We start from the raw sequence: 20679 nt of genomic DNA on the forward strand, positions 1-20679 counted from the left end.
TTATTAACCGTAATATTTTGTGTCTCCAACTGAGGTGTTGATTGTGTGCTTGAAATACTGAATGATTCAATTTTTCTTATGTGTCATGTTCCCTCAGCTGTCAAAAGACAGGAAATATAAAAGACTACTTGGCAGAAATTTAATTTAGGTGTATGTAAAAAGCTGTATGGTCACTCCCACATTTGAGTGAAGGAATTCCAACAAAACTAGTTGTAAAAAATTTCTTTGAAGTGAATATTTTCCCACTAACTTTTTTAAAATTAATTTATTTATTTTTGGCTGTGTTTGATCTTCGTTGCTGCAGATGGGCTTTCTCTAGTCACGGCGAGTGGGGGCTACTCTTCATTGCGGTGCGCAAGCTTCTCATTGCGGTGGCTTCTCTTGTTGCGGAGCACAGGCTCTAGGCGCGTGTGCTTCAGTAGTTGTGGCGCACGGGCTTAGTTGCTCCACGGCATGTGGGATCTTCCTGGACCAGGGCTTGAACCCGTGTTCCCTGCATTGGCAGGCAGATTCTTAACCACTGTGCCACCAGGGGAGTCCCCTCTCACTAACTTCTGATATAAAACCAGAAACACTTCCCTGAAGGGTAAAAAGAAGAAATAATCCCAATATATAAAGTGGGAAATTTATAAGGAATGTAACATCTCTGGATTATTCTGCTTGTTGTATAAGTGCTAGACTTATTGTGAGTTTTTTTTTTTTTTGGCGGTACGCGGGCCTCTGTCTGTCGTGGCCTCTCCCGTTGCGGAGCACAGGCTCCGGACGCGCAGGCTCAGCGGCCATGGCTCACGGGCCCAGCCACTCCGTGGCATGTGGGATCTTCCCGGACCGGGGCACGAACCCATGTCCCCTGCATCGGCAGGCGGACTCTCAACCACTGCGCCGCCAGGGAAGCCCCATGAGGTTTTTTTTTTTGGCCCCGCTGCACTGCACGTGGGATCTCAGTTCCCCAACCAGGGATCGAACCCGTGCCGCACCCTGCAGTGGACGTGCAGAGCCCTAACCACTGCACCGCCAGGGAATCCCAACCCCCCTCTCACCCCTGTCGTGAGGTGTGTTTTTTTTGTTTCTTTTTTTTTCTTACCATTGTGAGTTTTAATCTTTACCTGTATGCTCGCTTTTACCTTGAGAACTGGGAGTTTAGATCTCTTTAAATACTTGTATGGTCTTTGGACTTTAATTTCCTGTAGGTAATAATAGACAGGCTTCAGCAATAGGTATACTTATCTTAATAAAACTCATATTTTAGGCTTTTCAACCTTAAATTTGAATACATGAAGAATATATGGATGTATTTTTTTTAAGTCTTTCTAAACATGACATCAAAATCAGGCAAACTTCTTTAAGAGCATAATCTTCTCAAAATAATCAAGAGAAATTACCATTAAAAAAAAAGAAACTTGTTTAGGGTAGAACTTCTGAATGATGGAGTAAGGAGCTTGGCAAATCCCTTCCCTCCAAATTTTTGCAGTTAAAACTGGGCAGAGGGACTTCCCTGGTGGTGCAGTGGTTAAGAATCCACCTGCCAATGCAGGTGGCATGGGTTCAAGCCCTGGTCTGGGAAGATCCCACATACCATGGAGCAACTAAGCCCGTGTGCCACAACCACTGAGCCTGTGCTCTGGAGCCCACGTGCCACAACTACTGAGCCCGTGTGCCACAACTACTGAATCCCGAGCCCCTAGAGCCTGTGCTCTGCAACAAAGAGAAGCCACTGCAATGAGAAGCCCGTGCACCGCAATGAAGAGTAGCCCCTACTCGCCGCAACTAGAGAAGGTCCGCGTGCAGCAATGTAGACCCAACACAGCCAAATAAGTAAATAAATAATTAAAAAAAAAAACTGGGCAGAATTGTTTAAAACAACTGTTTTAAACTTGTACTTGTTCCCAGCAGCATTACTCAACCAAAAATTGGAAACAATCCAAATGTCCATCACCTGGTAAATAAACAGAATGTGGTACATCCATCAATAGCAGTAAAAAGGAATGAATATTGATACATGGATAAACCTCAGAAGCATTGTACTTGAGTTACAACAGTCAGATACAAAAGACCATATTATGATTTCCATTTATGTGAAATGTCCAGGAATGGTTAATTTATAGGGACAGGAGGAGCAGATTAGTGGTTGCCTGGTACTATGGGTGTTAAATGGGATTTCCTGTAAAGGGACAGAAGGATCTTTGGGGAACAATTGAAATGTTCTAAAATGGGATTGTGGTGATGGTTGTACAACTGTATAAATTTACTACAAATCATTGAATTGTATGTTTAAAACAGGTGAATTTTATGGTATGTATACTATACCTCAATAAAACTCTTACTTTTAAATGTTGGCTTTTTCCCCCCATTCCAAAGGAGTGGCCCAAGTATAGCACATCTCTGCAGATGACATTTACTTAGATGGTTGCTTTCAGCTTATTTAATTCAGGTGTTCTGAGAGCTTGGGGCCAGCAGGAGATAGAGCACTGGCTTTGTTAGTTAGGGTTCATATTACGATCTTAGGCACATCAAAGCCACCACCTTTGTTTTTAAATTTGTAAAATGGGATTCAATAAATACCTGACTTAAAACCTGACAAGAATTTGGACATTCAGTTTTGTTATTCATGTAAGCCTGCTGCAAGATAGAGGTGCGGACCTAATAATTTGACAAGTGTAATGTTCCACCTTCTTGCAAATAGGTATATACCCCTAGGATGAATGATACCTTATTTAGGACAGGGCAAGGATAGCAAAAATGGTCAAAATGTTTGGGAAAACCAGGTCTAAGCTAGTAATTTTTAATAGTTATTAGCAAAGTAGTCTTGAAATTATAAAAAGTTCTTACCATTTCAAAACACAGTAGCTTTCCCATAAAAATTCTTGAAGAGAACATAATTTGATTTGACTACATTATATTTAATAGGAATTTAATCCAACTTTTCAGACTTTATCCTCCCTTTGTCCTATTTTAGTTAAATGAAGGGATTGGATTTTTTTTTTTTTTTTTTTTTTGGCCGCACCACACGGCTAACAGCATCTTAGTTGCCGGGATTGAACCGGGGCCCAAGGTGGTGAAAGCACCCAGTCCTAATTGCTGGACCGCCAGGGAACTCCCAAAAGGGTTGGATTACATTCTTTTTTTTTTTTTTTTTGCGGTACGCCGGCCTCTCACTTTTGTGGCCTCTCCCGTTGCGGAGCAGAGGCTCCGGACGCACAGGTTCAGTGGCCATGGCTCACGGGCCTAGCCGCTCCGCGGCATGTGGGATCTTCCCAGACCAGGGCACAAACCCGTGTCCCCTGCATCGGCAGGTGGACTCTCAACCACTGCGCCACCAGGGAAGCCCGGATTACCTTCTTTTTAAAGTTAATACTCTGTGCTTCAATCCTGTTAAATTATTTTTGAAGCAAATAGCATATTTCAGTTCATCTAACAAATAAACATTATGTTGATCAAGACATACCCCTTGCCCTCAGAGAATAGTAATAGAGACTCGAGTCAACAAATCAGTGAAAATCTTAAGTACTAGTGTGGTATTAGGTACTGTCAAGCTACATAGACAGCACTATGAGGCATCCATTTTCAACTCTGCTTGCTGTGAGAATCATTTTTCCTAAAGGGAAAGCCCTTGAGATAAGTCTTCAAGGACGGATCCTTTTCTAGGTATGTAGTGAAGAGTTTATTTGAAGTGTTCTTAGTGAAGGAAATCGGTTGGTAGTCTGATTTGAGTAGAATACCTGGGTATCATCCCTCATGCCTTAAAATATAGGGTTATATGTTGGTTTATTCTAGCAAATGAAAATTCCTGCGTCATTTATTTTCTGTTCCTCTGATCCATGAACTTTAAAAAATCTGCTATCACAATTAAATTGAATTCTTGATTTTAAATGATGATACACAGCTGCTGCAGTCTGACTTGTGTAGCATGAGGGCTGATGACTCAAACATCAAGAGAATTGTTTGTTTTGTTTTCAAGATCACTTGTGAATTTGAATGCTTCCCTGTTTTTTTTTTAAGTTGACACAGAATTCTTCCAAGCTTTGTAATGGTAACTATGTAAAGCAAATAATCAGCAAATTATGGTCTATAATAACTAGTAAAACAGGAATCTATCTATACGTAGTCACTGTAAACTGGAAAGTTAGACTATCTTGTTTCTGGAGAGCTTCCAAACCTCTCATTTTCAGGTGATTTAACTTAATGATGTTACTAGACTACATGGAAGATCAGTTTAAATAAGAAATAGAGGGCTTCCCTGGTGGCGCAGTGGTTGAGAGTCCGCCTGCCAATGCAGGGGACACGGGTTCGTGCCCCGGTCTGGGAAGATCCCACATGCCGCGGAGCGGCTGGGCCCGTGAGCCATAGCGGCTGGGCCCGTGAGCCATGGCCACTGAGCCTGCGCGTCTGGAGCCTGATGGGAGAGGCCACAACAGTGAGAGGCCCGCATACCGCAAAAAAAAAAAAAAAAAAAGAAATAGAAACAAAAAGAAGTTTAAATAAGAAACAAAGATATAAGGGACCTCATACACCTAGTCCCATCCTCTGATTTGACAGATGGAGAGGGTTAATGATTTAGGTAATATACTCAGTAGCTGAATTGGAACAGTTACTCCAGGCTTTTTCTATAGTATTGTAAGAGAAAATTAGTATCTTTTAAAATGTTTGCTGTAAATGACCTAAAAAGGAGGACACTTCATAATCTGATCAGCTGTATATTTCAAACCTTAAACATTTGTTGTTGGAACTTCCCTGGTGGTCCAGTGGTAAAGAATCTGCCTTCCAATGCAGGTTTTTTTTTTTTTTAGATGATTTCATTTTTGTATGGTAGATGTTAAAGAGGTGATTTTTAAAAAGACTGGTGTTAAAATATTTTTTCATTCAAAATATAATCTTTAAGATTGTTATATTTTCTTATTATTTAATAGTATATGTTTTTACTTTCCCCAATTTAACAAGTACACTTGTACTTTTTTTGTTTTATAAATTTATTTTTTTTATTTTTTATTTTTGGCTGCATTGGGTCTTTGTTGCTGTGCGTGGGCTTTCTCTAGTTGCAGCTAGCGGGGGCTACTCTTCGTTGCGGTGAGCAGGCTTCTCATTGTGGTTGCTTCTTTTGTTGCAGAGCATGGGCTCTAGGGCACTGGGCTTCAGTAGTTGTGGCACACGGGCTCAGTAGTTGTGGCTCGCGGGCTCTAGAGCGCAGGCTCAGTAGTTGTGGCGCACGGGCTTAGTTGCTCCACGGCATGTGGTATCTTCCCGGACCAGGGCATGAACCCGTGTCACCTGCATTGGCAGGCAGATTCTTAACCACTGCGCCACCAGGGAAACCCTGTACTTTTAATTTTACATTTCTGTTTAAGTAAAACATTATTCTTTATGTTAATTTAAAAATAAAAATATTTGGGGACTTTCCTGGCAGTCCCGTGGTTAAGAGTCCACCCTTCCACTGCAGGGGGCATGGGTCCGATCCCTGGTCGGGGAACTAAGATCCCACATGCCACGCAGCCAAAAAATAAAATAAAATGAAATGAAATAAAATAGTTTCGGTTTTTGGGTAAATTGTAGACTGATATTTTATAATGTGTTAAATTTAAAAAGTATAACCTGATGCTTGAAATGAAATATAATATTGTTTTTTGTTATTTTTAAAATTAATTTATTTTTATTTTTGGCTGCATTGGGTCTTCGTTTCTGCGCACGGGCTTTCTCTAGTTGTGGTGAGCGGGGGCTACTCTTCATTGCGGTGCCCAAGCTTCTCATTGCGGTGGCTTCTCTTGTTGTGGAGCACGGGCTCTAGGTGCGTGGGCTCAGTAGTTGTGGCTTGCAGGCTCTAGAGTGCAGGCTCAGTAGTTGTGGCGCATGGGCTTAGTTGCTCCGCAGCATGTAGGGTCTTCCCAGACCAGGGCTTGAACCTGTGTCCCCTGAGTTGGCAGGTGGATTCTTAACCACTGTGCTACCAGGGAAGTCCCTGTTTTTGTTTTTAAATGAGAAGTTCAAGAAGATTCCAAATATGCAAGTAAAGACTATCCACGATGGGGAATTCCTTGGCTGTCCAGTGGTTAGGACACTGCGCTTTCACTGCTGATCCCTGGGCAGGGAACTAAAAATCCCCAAAACCTCACGGTGTGGTAAAAAAAAAAAAGACTGTCCATGATGAAAAGCAAGTTGACTGTAAGCATCAATGCTTATTAATTTTGTTATTTTTTTGACATCATCATTTGAAGGTCTAGAGTCATGTTTATGTGCTGGATGAGAGATTTGATCTGATGAATCCAGCTCAGAGGTCTGGATCTCAAGTATATTTGTAGAATCATTTATATGCTTCTCAACTTTATATTATATATTTACTTTGTAGTTAGGTTTCTTATGCTTTGTCTTTTAGCAGTGGCCCATTGTATGAAATAAACATTATTACATGACTAAAAATAACAATTTAAAATAACTTAATGTCGGGACTTCCCTGGTGGTCCAATGGTAAAGAATCCTCCTTACAATGCGGAGGATATGAGTTTGAACCCTGGTCAGGGAACTGAGATCCCACATACCAAGGGGAACTAAGCTTGAGCACCTCAACTAGAAAGCCCGCGTGCCGCAAACTACAGAGACCACACGCGCTCTGGAACCCGAGCACCACAACTGCAGAGCCCACGTGCCCTGGAGCCTGCACGCCACAACTAGAGAAGAGACAAAAACCCACATGCCACAAGTAGAGAGAAGCCCGTGCACCGCAATGAAAGATCCCGCGTGCCGCAACTAAGACTCAATGCAGCCAAAAATAGAAATTAAAAAAAATAAATAATCTTTTAAAAAAATAAATAAAATAACTTAATGTTCAGCACCACCATGGCAGTAGTTGTGATCATCAGAGTAAGAAACCAAAAGAGAAACTGTCATGAGCATCTTCATTATAAGTCCACGGACTGCTATACATGTTCACCTAATACCCACAACAGAGTTTTCAAACTTTTTTGTTGTGAATAGGGACTTTTTTTCTTTTTGATAAGTGCTTATTTGATATAATAGAAAACTTAAAGTAAGTTGCAAGAATCATAAAAGGAACACTTGTTCACCAATTGTTTACATTTTGCCCCATTGTTTTATCATTGTGTGTGTATTATGTGCATATAATTTTTTTAAACCACTCTGAGAGTAAGTGGAAGAATGCCCCTTTTGCCCTTGAATACTTAAATGTATATTTCTGAAAAACATTCATTTTCTTACATAGCCACATTATCAAAATCAGGAAATTTAATATTGATGCAGTTCACAGACTATATTCAAATGTTATCAATTATCTCAGTAATGCCCTTTAAGCTCCTGTACCCCAATCCAATCCAGTCCAATCCAGGATCACACACTATACTTGTCATGTCTTGTTAATCTTTTCTTATTCTGAAACAGTTCCTCAAGGCTGCTGCCTCCCCCTCCCCACTTTTTTTTAAACTTTCTCCCTTTTCTCACCTTCCCTCCCTCCCCCTCCCCACTTTTTTTTTTAAACTTTCTCCCTTTTCTCACCTTCCCTCCCTCCCCCTCTCTTTCTTTCTCTCTTTCCATCTTTTCAGTCTTTCTTGACCTTGGCAGTTTTGAAGAGTACAGAATGTCCCTTAGTGGTCTGATGTTTCCTTATGATTAGATTTGGATTATGAATTTGGAGCTGGGGAATGCTCTAGGAGTAAATAAATACTTCATTTAGGGAGGTGTATGTTGTCTGTCCTAATATTGGTGATTGATGTTAAATATTAACCTTGTTCATTTTGTTAAAGAGAGTGTCTGCCAGGTAGCTGCATTGTAAATTACTATTTCCTCTTTGTGATCAATAAGTAACTTGTAGGATATAACTTGAGACAATGTGTATATATCCTGTTTTTCATCAACTTTCTGTTCACTAGTCTACCATGGAGATTTTCTACTTCCATCATTCTTTCTGTATTTATAAGTTGGCATCTACTAGAAGGAATAGCATTCTTCTTGATTGATTGATCTTTTAAATTCAATTTTTATTTCACATATTATGCTTTTTTTAAAAAAAATTATTTATTTATTTATTTTTGGCTGCATTGGGTCTTCGTTGCTGTGCACAGGCTTTCTCTAGTTGCAGTGAGCGGGCTTCTCATCGTGTGGCTTCTCATTGCAGAGCACAGGCTCTAGGTGCCTGGGCTTCAGTAGTTGTGGCACTCGGGCTCAATAGTTGTGGCTCGCGGGCTCTAGAGCGCAGGCTCAGTAGTTGTGGCGCACGGGCTTAGTTGCTCCGCGGCATGTGGGATCTTCCCAGACCAGGAATCGAACCCGTGTCGCCTGCATTGGCAGGCGGATTCTTAACCATTGTGCCACTAGGGAAGTCCCCACATACTATGCTTTAATCCATTATTCCCATTTATTTTGATGCTCAAATTGTCTCACAGTTGACCATGGTAGCTCCTTCTAACTGCCATCAATATCTTTTCGACATGTCCCCATCATTTCTTTCTTTTTTTTTTTTTTTTCCTTTTGCGGTACGCGGGCCTCTCACTGTTGTGGCCTCTCCCGTTGCGGAGCACAGGCTCCGGACGCGCAGGCTCAGTGGCCATGGCTCACGAGCCCAGCTGCTCCGCGGCATGTGGGATCCTCCCGGACCGGGGCATAAACCCGTGTCCCCTGCATCGGCAGGCGGACTCTCAACCACTGCGCCACCAGGGAAGACCCGTCCCCATCATTTCTGAGTAGTCTTTTATTTTCTTGTACAAGGTGTTGCCTGCATATCTTGTATTTTCCCTGCCCTATCCATTTCTCCAAGGAGCCCTGGTTTTAGTAGAAAATGTGGTTTAGAAATCAGGATCTGGATATAAGATGTGGTCATTGCTTCTAGACCCTCTCAGCAAACAGCCAGGAAGAATACGTATGAATTTGTTTGTGTGTGTATTTCTATGTCTATATGTTTTTACTATAAAAATATATAATATAGTATAATAAAAGAAATATAATAACTATGGGTTCATATTGATACCTCCAATTCTAATCTAACACCCAGGGGCATATTCTAATTTTCCTATATAGGAGGACATTAAAATAAAATAAAATTTAAAAATCAACCCCTTTATAAATTTTGTTGTAAAGCAACCAGCTGAGCATCTTTGTTCACTATTCCTGATAGATTGCACTGTCATCCTTTATTTTTAAAAATTGATGGTGTATCAACTCATGATGTAGTCAGTGAGATAAATGAATATGTTGGTACCACATTAAACCTCGTGTCAGACTTTAATTTGTTTTGTCTGAGATACTTTAAAAAACTGTCCCAATCAGTCTGCCAACTTCACCCATAATTTGGCACAGTGTTTAAAGAAATCGCTGTCTTTTTTTTTTTTCACCTTGTATCATGGAAAACTTAAAACAGACCTAAAAAATGGACCCTCATGTACGTAAACACCATGCTACAATAATCACCAACTCAACTTCTCTTGAAGGAAATCCTAGACAGCATATAAACTTATCAATAACAATTTCTATGTATCTCTTAACAGATAAGGACTTTTCTTAAAAATATAATTATAAATATTACACTTTAAAAAGTTTAAAATAATTTCTTAATATAATTAAATATCTAGTGAGTCTTAAAGATTTCCCAGTTATTTCATAGGTTTTAAAAAATAAATTTATTTATTTATTTATTTATTTATGGCTGTGTTGGGTCTTTGGTGCTGTGCGCAGGCTTTCTCTAGTTGCAGCGAGTGGTGGCTACTCTTCGTTGTGGTGTGCAGGCTTCTCATTGTTGTGGCTTCTCTTGTTGCGGAGCATGGGCTCTAGGCACGCAGGCTTCAGTAGTTGTGGCACGTGGGCTCAGTAGTTGTGGCATGCAGGCTCAGTAGTTGTGGCGCATGGGCTTAGTTGCTCTGCGGCATGTGGGATCTTCCCGGGCCAGGGCTCGAACCCATGTCCCTTGCATTGGCAGGCAGATTCTTAACCACTGTACCACCAGTGAAGCCCTCATAGGTTATTTTTTACAGTTGGTTTGTTCAAATCAAAATCCAAATAAAGTCCACATATGCATTTAAGTCTTTTATTTCTCTTTTAATTTATAGGTTCTCCTCCAACTCCCTTCCTCTGTCTCACCTTTTTTCCTATAAATCTGGGTTGTTTGCACTATAGACTTCTTCTCATTCTGGACTTTGCTAATTGCACTCTCATGCTGTCATTAACATGTTCCTGTGTCCCCTCAATGTCCGATAAATCGGTTGTTAGATCTAGAGGCTTAATCGCATTCAGATTTACTTTTTTTGTCATGAATACTTTGCAGGTGGTGGTATACTTCCATTGGGAGGCACATTAATATCCATATATATCTCATCTCATACTGGTGGCAATTGATTCATTACCTAGATTAATTTTTTTCATTAGGGATTTGCAAAATGAAGTACAAGCATACCTCATAGACAATTGCAGGTTCGGTTCCAGACCACTGCAATAAAGTGAATATCGCAATAGAGCGAGTCACACAAATTTTTTGGTTTCTCACTGCATATAAATGTTAAATTTACACTATGCAGTAGTCTATTAAGTGTGCAGTAGCATTATGCCTAAAAAATAGTTTATTGCTAAATTTAAAATTTAAAAATAGTTTATTTAAAAATAGTTTATTGCTAAAAAATTTAAAAATAGTTCATTGCTAAAAAATTCTAATCATCGCCTGACAGTGCAGGATTGCCACAATCATTTAATTTGTAAAAAAAAAAAAAAAAGTATCTGCAAAGTGCAATAAAATGAGGTATGCTTGTATATATAAGTTTTTCATTTCAGTTGGATTATTTCAATAGGGATCAGTTTTCACCAAGTATTTGTTTACCTAGAGGTACAGCTCATAAGAAAGCAGGTAAAATGCTTAATACACTAATTTCAGAAAAATGAATTGGTTCCCTAGTGTCCTTTAAAAGGTGAACAGTTAAGTTTTTTATAAGTACCATTATGAAGTCATGAATTTAAACATTATGCTGTGTTTCAGTCCATTGCAGTTATTATTTTTTACTGATGCTTAAATTATCCCATTGTAGTTAGTGCAGTCCTCTTCAAGTTGGCCCCTAAGTCCTTTGGACGCAACTCCAAAAGACTTAGATAGCTTAATTGATTTCTGATATGACAAGTTTTGTACATTTCCTGCCCTATACCTGGAGTCAGCTGTTTTTCTAAAGAGCCCTGCTTCCTTTTAGTGGGAAAAAGTATTTAGGACCCATAGTCTGGGTACTAGAAGTGAAAGAACCATCTGTTTTTCCTTTTTAAAATAATAATAAAATTTTATTCTCTCCTGTAGTTTGTATAGGTCAGAATTCCGAGGTAGTTTAGCTGGATGTTATGTGAACAAGTTGATGCTGGCATTGCCAAGAGATTTCAGTCCTTCACCATATGGACATCTTGGGGCTGCTTAAGTCTTTATGGCATGGTGACTGGCTTCTCCCAGAGCCAGTGATCCAGGACAGCCAGTAGCATCTTTTGATTCATTTTTCTACTAGACAATAGAATATAGTGCTCTGGCTGTGAACCCAGAGTACCTGGTGCTGGCACTCACTAGCTATGTCCATTAAGTAACCAAGTTATATAACTCTTTGTGCCTTACTTTCCTTAGCTATAACACTGAGATAATGATGATACTTAAAGGCTCTATAATATAGGGTCTTTGTGAAGATTCAGACAATTAGAACAGTCTCTGACACTTAGCACGCATGGTAAGCACTAAGCCTGCTGCTCTTGCTACTATTAGCACTACCACTAGGATGAACTAAAGAACCGAAACCTAGTCAGTAAGTTGCCCTTGGCAGAAATAGTCTTTCTTCTTATTTGCCAAAAATTGCCATGACAGAAAAATTGTTTACAGATTCCAGATATCCCAAGTATGATAGAAGATTAAGGCTTAGAGAATTATAGCCACACCTATTTGATTATGTGCATGGAGGATCTTTCATTCCTAATTTGTGTTCATAGAGATTTTGATGCAGATATGTATCAATATAATGTGACCAGGAAGCAGCCAAACACTCCCCCTGCCCTTTAACTTTTTATGTTAAAATGTAGATTTTCAGGGAGTTGCAAAAAAATGTAAAGGCGGTCCAGTGGAATTTTCACCTAACTTACCTCAGTGGTAATATCTTGTATAACTGTACTACAGTGTATAACTATACTACAGTGTCAGTTTTCATTTAGCAGAAATTGACTGAGCAGCTATTATCTGCTAAGTATTTGGAGGGATAAGTGATTAAACTCTGACCTTGAACAGTTTAGTCCTTCTCTCTGGGTTCTCATTGTTATAGTTCTAAATATATATTTTGGCTCTTCATTGTTGAAACTTGAATTAGCAGCTCCTTTAATATTAAACATTATGTTATTTCTCACATTCATATTTGCCTTGTTTTAAAACAATTTTTTGGATTGTGTCTCCATCTTTCATTTATAATCTTTACAGCATCAGAACCATGTTGCCTGCATTGTCTTAAATTTTAATCACGTGCCAGTTTTGCAGTGCTACCAAGTCTGGATCTGAGAGGCAGCTTGTGTGAATCATTTACATATATTTCTGTTAATACTCCCCAAATTAATTTGCAACTTTATATTTTTCATCCAGTTACATGTTCATTTTTAATAATTCATTTTAAGAAGGAATTTTTCATATGCAGGATTTTAAAACTGGCTCAAAGAGCAGAAGCTATTAAACAATAGCAGAGAATATGTAGGACTTTAAATAGTAATTGTTAAACATTTGAATGTTCCCAAAAATATGAGTCCGTGTGTCAGTGTGTGTCTGTACATGTTATTCCACTAGGGACTTGCACAGATAGGTTTTGCACAATATTCTTGCTGTTATTGTCAGCCATAAACAAATTACACGTATTTAACAAGTTAATGTCAGATTGGCCAGGAGCCACTAGGAGGTGTGTACTTAGTGACATCAGCTGGCAAAGAGCCCTGGTAACAGAGAGGGTTGGAAGGGTAGTGGAGGGAGAAGAAGCAGGAGGGAGGGAGAAAAGGAGAGAGACAGAGAGACTGACTGTATCTGGGGATTCTGGCAAGGTGAAGAGCTGGTCTGTTTGGCAGGACCTTCCCATCTGGGATCCATCTGTGTTTCCCTGGAATGGGACAGGCAGCTCTAGTCAGTGAGAAATCGCAGATGTGAGAGAGCTGACACATGTCCAGCTAATGAAAGAAGGAAGAAGGCTGGTCTCAGATTGGGCTTTGAAGATTAGGAGGAGAAAAAGAGGAGCTCTTATATATCTGTTTCAAATAAATTTGGTATATTTTAAGAATCTGGATTGTTATAATCTGGGCATTTGGGGTAAGTACATTTTAATTTCGTTTTGGGGGCTAAAGTGGGCAAGCCTCTGGCTTTCAAAGCTTTTTATTTCAGATTATGATGATAAGAATGTTTTTTTGATATTTGATGAGAGTTCAGTCTTTAGCTACTCATTGTTATTTTGATGCTTCATTTTGTTCATATTTCTGTATCATTTTTCATTTGCCACCTTTATATTTGAATGCCATGCTTTTTTGAATGGAAAATTTAATCAGATGTAACATATGAATTCTATGGCTAGGAAAGTAGTCCCCCAAATATTTCTTTAAGATCTTCTACAGTAAGTCTTTCTGTGATGTTTTGAGGGAAATATTTTCTCCTTTAGTATGCATAATACAAGTAGTGTTTAAAAAGATGGCTCATAAAATACTCTTTCTTTTTGTCACATTTAATTTCAATGTATTCGGGCAAATTACAGCTAAAAGATATTACACCTAAAAGATAATTTTAATGTATTTAGCTCTTTTTTTTCTTTATTACATTTTACTGCTATCCTCTTCTCTTCTGTTTACTTCCTACATGCAAAATAAATAACATCAACAAACCTGACTTGTGAGTTTGGAGTAGTTGTGTGATGCAGTAGATTCATGTGCACATAGCTACTGTGTTCTATAGTCCTTGTTAGTTTGTGATGCATAATTTAGACTTCTGCTATTTCTGTATGTTGCATTCATGTTTTCCAGAATTCCAAATCCAGACAGCTATGGGAAGAGCACGGGTTTGGGAATTATACATACTGTACAGCCATTATTTGCTAGTTCTCTAATCTCAAGCAAGCTTATGTCATTATTGGCGAAGTTCGTCTGTCACATAGAAGGCATACAAGTTAGTTTCAGAACTTTCTAGATGTTCATTATTTTGCTGTGATTGGCTCCTAAACCTGCATTTTTAACCTCAAACTCTTAGGCTAAGAATGGGTCTTATCTATATAGTTTTCAGGATACTTTCCTCTCACTGTACGTACCTCCTAGATCATTTATATCTGTTATAAATGTTATATACTCTCTTTATTAAGTCTCACTATGATTATAAATGATTTAGAAACAGTTCTAAGTATTGTAATGCAAATGAGCCTGTCTTATTATAACAGAACAGAACTTTGTTTAAATTGTATTTTTTTCCTTTACAATTCAAATAGGAACTTTAAAAAGTACTTTTACTCCTTAAAATTCTTCAGTCTTCACTTAATGTCAGTTGGGTAATTATTTTAAGAGGACAGTACAATACTATTAATTTTCTTCCTTCAGTTTTGCAGTCAGGTTTCTTGAGATGGGGGGAGACTTTTTTTTTTTTTTTGTGTGTGTGTGTGGTACGTGGGCCTCTCACTGTTGTGGCCTCTCCCGTTGCGGAGCACAGGCTCCGGACGGGCAGGCCCAGTGGCCATGGCTCACGGGCCTAGCCGCTCCGCGGCATGTGGGTTCTTCCCAGAGCGGGGCATGAACCCATGTCCCCTGCATCGGCAGGCGGACTCTCAACCACTGCGCCACCAGGGAAGCCTGGGGGGAGACTTTTTAAATGAGTATTTTCTTATACCCAATTGACTAAATGATTTAGTAACAATTTCGAGTTTCTTTTTTGATAGGTGCAGTGTTCAGAATCTTTGGAGACTTGTCTGAATATTTGAGAGGATATAGGATTTATATTGAATTTACATGATACTCTTTCAATGAGCAAGCACTTTTCATTGTACTCTAGGAGACATGCTCCTGGGTTGAGTGGGGAGAAGAAGACTTAATGCTGAAGTGTCAGGTATACTGTGAAGGGATTTGCATACTGCTGCATGTCCTTACTAGGAATACTTTGCTAGAGTTTCAAGAAGCATAAGGAATGATAAATAATATGCATTTTAATATGTGGAGTTACCCTGACTGCAAATAAAGGTGGTTTATTAGAAGTCCTACTAGGACCACACAGTTCAGGAGAATAGTTGCTTATTACTAAGGCAATAATCAATATTTTTGACTTGAATACTGGAGATAATCGTAGTACTTTCTGAAGACCATTAAAGCCTTCAAGAAGTTTTCCTACTGTGGGGACTTCCCTGGCGGTGCAGTGGTTAAGACTCTGTGCTTTCAGTGCAGGGGGCATGGGTTTGATCCCTGGTTTGGGAACTAAGATCCCAAATGCCAAGTGGCACGGCCAAAAAAAAAAAAAGCTTTCCTACTATGAAAAGAGGAAACCTCCTAAATTGGCTTCCAGGCGTGACCCAACCATGGGTTTTTCATAGCAAGGGGCCATGTTGGATTGAAGGTATATAATACAGTAATGTCAGTAGGCTAGAGATGAAGATAATGACATTTAAATTGCATCTTTGGAACATAAAGAAAGAGTGCTTGTAAGCCCCCAGTGATAACCTATTGAAAATGTTAGGATTGAAAAGGATCTTAAGGATAATCTAGTCAATTGCATTGTTTTATAGATAAGCAAAGTTGAGGGAAGGGTAGTAGAGTGGTAAAAAGTCTGCCTGGCCCAGAGTTTATTAACCTTAGTTGGTAGCTGAGCTTGGACTGAAATTGTATCCTGAGTTTCCAGGACGTTGATTTTACAATTTTTCATTGCCCGTTATGTGTGATAAGATGGTAAGGGATAAAAAGTCTTCTACAGGAGGTAAAATGTACACGAATGCATGAATTGGGTAAGTCCTGGGAATTACTGCCACTCAAGAGAACCTTCAAGAAGAGAAGACTTTAGGACAGGAAGGATTTAGACACCTTGTTTTTTGGAAGAAGCACAGTGGGTAGATGGAAAAGTTCACTTTCCATTAGATCCCAGTCCCTTAAATCAGACTTTGTCAGATGCATAGCTACACGGTGTTAATTTCTACTATGTTTTCAATTATGCCTAGCTGTTGTTGCTGCCTTTTCAAATCCAAGAGTAATTGTTTGCTTCTGAGAGAATTATTTAGATACATAATACTCCCCTACTCCTTTTTTAAACTTATGATTTATACCAGGAACTCTAATTTAAAAGGTTTCTACTAAGATGGCCTGTGTGGGTTGTTTAATTTTCCCTCCAAGTTCAAGTCAATAAATACAGGAATTAGTGGTGGCTGTGTCTTGCAGAAAAACAACCCACTATAACTGGTTTTTATATTCTCACTGGTTGATGGGGTTTCCGAACAGTGTTTAACTTTTAAGACTTATGTGGCATCATATTTATGCTGGGAAACGTAAAATGCATATGGATTTACTTTTCTAAAGCATGCCAAAACCTGCAAAAGCAACTCTTTGTGCTTTGTTTAAAGCAAAAGCTAGTAGAAATCCTGTTGTCATTCAATACTGAGCAGCTTGTTAGGGATGCCTGGCAAGGTGGACTGCAGTTCTGCATAGAATATATATATATATGTGTGTGTGTATATATGTATATATCTGCAGTTGCTTCTCATGGCTGGAGTTCTGAAGTAAATAGAATATGTATTTTCATGTGGTTATGGTAGTTAGGACAGGTGGAGGAAAGGCAGTGAAAAGATTATGTGTAGGCTTTGGCATTAGGCTGTGTAATCATGAGCTAATTTAACCTTCACTACTAATCCCCAATTTTCTCACCTGTAAAATGGGAGTAAAAATAGCAGTTATTGTGGGTTCTAAGAATTAAGTTAGAAAGTAACAAGCATGATACTCGCTGCATAAATACTCAGTAAGATTTATCTTTCCATGTGATTTTTTTCAGTCCCCCTAACATCAAAGTCACAGTAACTAAAGATTTAGTTAAAATGTGACTCTTGCATTTTCAATAAGCCCCTCTTCAAACTGACAGGGAACCAACCCTGCTTCCTTAACTAATTCTTAGTCATGGGAGAAGGGTGCGTGTAGAGAATGCAGCAGCCTTAAAAACTCAAACCTGTTGCTGTGTGGCAAGCTGTTAATGTTTAGGGACCTTGTGTTACTTACCCTGCTGGAAGAGCTGGGGGATGGGCCGCTTTGAAGGGTGACAGATGTGCCCTCTGCTGCCGGCCGGCGCGTGCCGGCTCTGTCCCTCTGCTCCCAGCACCAGGTGCAGCCATTGTTCTGGCTGGTCTCTCTTCATCTGGCCTCGTCTGTTACTCTGCTCTTTCTAGCTCATTGTTTCTGTAGGAAATTAGCATTAAAAACCCATCTGAAACCTCCGTGTCCCTCAACTGCAGGTGACTGTTACTGGCCCCAGCTGCCACCCTTGCGCTTGATTACTTCCATATGGGTCTGTGCAAAGAAGTCGTAGCCATTTATTGATTTCCACCACGTCGTAGCCATTTATTGATTTCCACCACAGCCCCCACCTCTGTTACTCAAAGTGTGATACCCTGAAATCTATTAGACCCCCAGTTGGTACTGCAACTGTGATGAACGTTTTACAAGCAAAACTAATTATACCCTCTTTCTCCGCCTTTACCACCTCCTACCTAAATATTAAGTGTAAAAAACCAGAGTGTCATAAATGGAATAGTACATTTTTTAAATGTCTAGAGATAAATCTCTTTTTGAGTAGTAAAGCTTTTAGACTTTGGATGGGCTTTTATGGAAAATTTTAGTCATTGCTTTAAATATTTCCTACCACACCCATAACATTCAAGCAAACCATGGCCCAGTAGGCCCCTAGGGTGGGGGTGGGGGGGGACACAAACGTTCTGGTCATCTGCTGTTTGGTTTATTAAATTTAATCAGGGCAGGCATTATGTTAGTAAAGGGGCCTAGTTTTAAGTGATTATATGTTTTGTGGGAAAACTGCATGCATTTAGAATTAGTTAAGTCCTCTGGTTTTGCATTATTTTGTTGTTTGCCCCTCTGTGTTTGCACAAATGGTTGTTCCAGTTTATGTACTCCAGTAAATACCACAGTGGGGGAGGTTGGTGTCCTAGACTTCTCTTCCTTCATCAGTAAACAAATTAAGTGTTCTATTTTGGTTATTGGACTAAATCAAGATTAAATCTCAAACAGGTTACCAGATATAAAACACTAAATCAAAACTGTTACCTTGACAAAGTCACTACCCCTATCAGTAAACAGAATCTGGTTCTGGTAGCCTTTACAAGTAAATAGCTCAGAAAAATCAAGGGGGAGGTAATTGACTAAGATATTGACTGTTGAGTATCTAGCTGTGCCAACCCAGTCTTAAAGTAAAATCTTGAATTCACAATATTTCAAATTAAGTTATTTAATAATTCTGATATATAAAGTAACAATTTCAGTATTTCAAATTTAGCTTTGTGGTGCTTATGTCATAAATAATTCCAGAACGTAAGGCCATTTCTGTTGGAGAAATGTCCTTTTGCCTTTCTTCCTTTTCCTTTCTCTTTTGGAATTTGGAGTTTTAAAAGTTCCTAGAGCCCCTGGCAGCCAACATTTTACCTGACAGCTCCTTTGGAGGCAAGCCTCCAGGTAAAGCTGTGTGATTACATTTAGAACGGTTTAGGATTTGTCATTTTTGAAGAGTCTTTGGAGAGCTTTTAAGTTTGTCCCTCATTTAAGCAGTGGAGAAATGGAAGATTAGAGACCTCAGGAAAGGAGAGTTGAGATTTGAAACTAAGTCTTCTGACTGCAAATTGTGGTGCTAGTAAGAGTTAGGACTGATTGTAAGCATGATATTGCTGCAGATATTATTGTCTTGAAGTGCGTGCATGTATTCTTAGTTTTTCTTCTTGGCATTCATGAAGAACAGGGTTTTCCTTCAGTGGCCTGTCTGAAGAGAAATATGATTCTTCTTTTACTCTATCATAGGAAAAGGAATTTGCAATCTAGTGTGAGACAAATTTTCTCTTCATCCCTTTTAATGATATAAGTTGTGCTATGCCATTCCCAACACCAGTACCATGATAAAGCTGACAGTAGCTTTGTTTTTGAATGAGAGCTGTGATTTCAAAAGCAGTGTTCTTTGGTTGCCCCAAGTAGAGAAGCATCATGGCAAATGGCCATGTGTGCTTTTATTGCCCAAATCACATTTATGGTAGAGATTCTTTACAGGGCTCGGACTGGGGCGAGGCCGCTGAGATACCTAGGTGAAAAATTTGAGGCACTCACTCCTAGGGTTGGCCCTGCACTTAAATTTTGGGAACTGGCACCTCACTTTCTTTACTCCTGTCCTGGCCCTGCTCTTCAGTAATGTCTAAAGTAGGAAGAGGATGGCAGACTTGGTGCAATTGATCTGTTTATTTTGCAAACTGAATAGAATTAAAGTGTTTCCCTGTCTTTCCAGCCAAGGGAACAATCTCTAAAACTTAATTTTTTGAAAGTATGTCTAGGGGCTTCCGTGGTGGCACAGTGGTTGAGAATCCTCCTGCCAATGCCGGGGACATGGCTTCGATCCCTGGTCCGGGAAGATCCCACATGCTGCGGAGCAACCAAGCCCATGCGCCACAACTACTGAGCCTGCACTCCAGAGCCCGTGAGCCACAACTCCTGAAGCCCCCGCACCTAGAGCCCGTGCTCTGCCATAAGGGAAGCCACTGAAATGAGAAGCCCGCACATCACAACAGTAGCCCCACTCACCACAACTAGAGAAAGCCCTCGCACAGCAACGAAGACCCAACGCAGTCAAAAATTTTAAAAAAGTATGTCTGGAAGAGGGGCAGGAGAAGCTGTGATTTGTCTTGGGAATTTTGGTTTGGGAAGTCAGTTTTAATTACTTAAGTACACATTTCTGAAGGTCCTTTTAATGTACCATTTTGTTTCTTTTTAATGTACCATTTTATTCTGTTTTCTTACATTTTGCAAAGACAATATATATACTTAATTGGATAAATGAAAATAGTGGGCGAGTGTGAGGATAGACGTTAGAGGATATTCCACACTCCATATTTTCTGCTCTTTTGAGGGTGATTGCTTAATATCCTTTAACTGCATTCTGCAATCTCATCTTCCGGTGGCTTTACTCATATCTATCTATATGCTGTTGACTCCCAAATTTATATCTTTAAATCATCTTTGTCTTTTGAACTCCAGAATCATCTCATCTCACTGCCTAATGAACATTTCCACATATGTTAAACTTGTTGATTGTGTTGCTCAAGTATGCTCTAGCTATAGTAATTTTCCAATTTTATTACTTTTTAGGAAAGATGTGTTAAAACTTTCCACTATGATTGTGTGTTTTCCATTTCTCTTTGTAATTCTGTCAGATTTTGTCTCTGAACCTGTGTTGTTGGGTACATACTTTGTCCAGGATTATTATATTTTCCTAATGAACCATCCTTTATCATTTAGATAAGGACTTTTTGGTCCTCAATAGTGCTTTTTGAATTAAAGCCTATTTTCTCTATTATGAATATTGCTAACTCATTTGCCCTTTTCATCGTTTTTTCTTAACCATTCAGTATTTTTATGGTTTTTAAAATTCTTTTTTCAATATTTAAATATTTATTTATTTGGCTGCGCTGGGTCTTGGTTGCAGCACGCAGGATCTTCGTTGTGGCG

The 20679-nt window shown here is 39.3% G+C and overlaps 1 protein-coding gene across 5 annotated transcripts in view; it reads left to right on the forward strand.

Moving 5' to 3' along the window:
* Window positions 1-20679, forward strand: part of CBFA2T2 (CBFA2/RUNX1 partner transcriptional co-repressor 2) — a 169514-nt gene that overhangs the window by 46501 nt on the left and 102334 nt on the right. The window contains exon 1 of one of the 5 annotated variants that reach the window (XM_060284532.2): window positions 19775-19817. The exons of the other annotated variants lie outside the window; for them this stretch is intronic. The gene's annotated coding sequence lies outside the window, so the exon portion shown is untranslated. Of the gene's footprint in view, window positions 1-19774; window positions 19818-20679 lie in introns of those variants that run through there. 5 annotated transcript variants of the gene reach the window in all.

Source organism: Globicephala melas, chromosome 15 (genome assembly GCF_963455315.2).
Source record: "Globicephala melas chromosome 15, mGloMel1.2, whole genome shotgun sequence".
NCBI classification, from domain to species: domain Eukaryota; kingdom Metazoa; phylum Chordata; class Mammalia; order Artiodactyla; family Delphinidae; genus Globicephala; species Globicephala melas.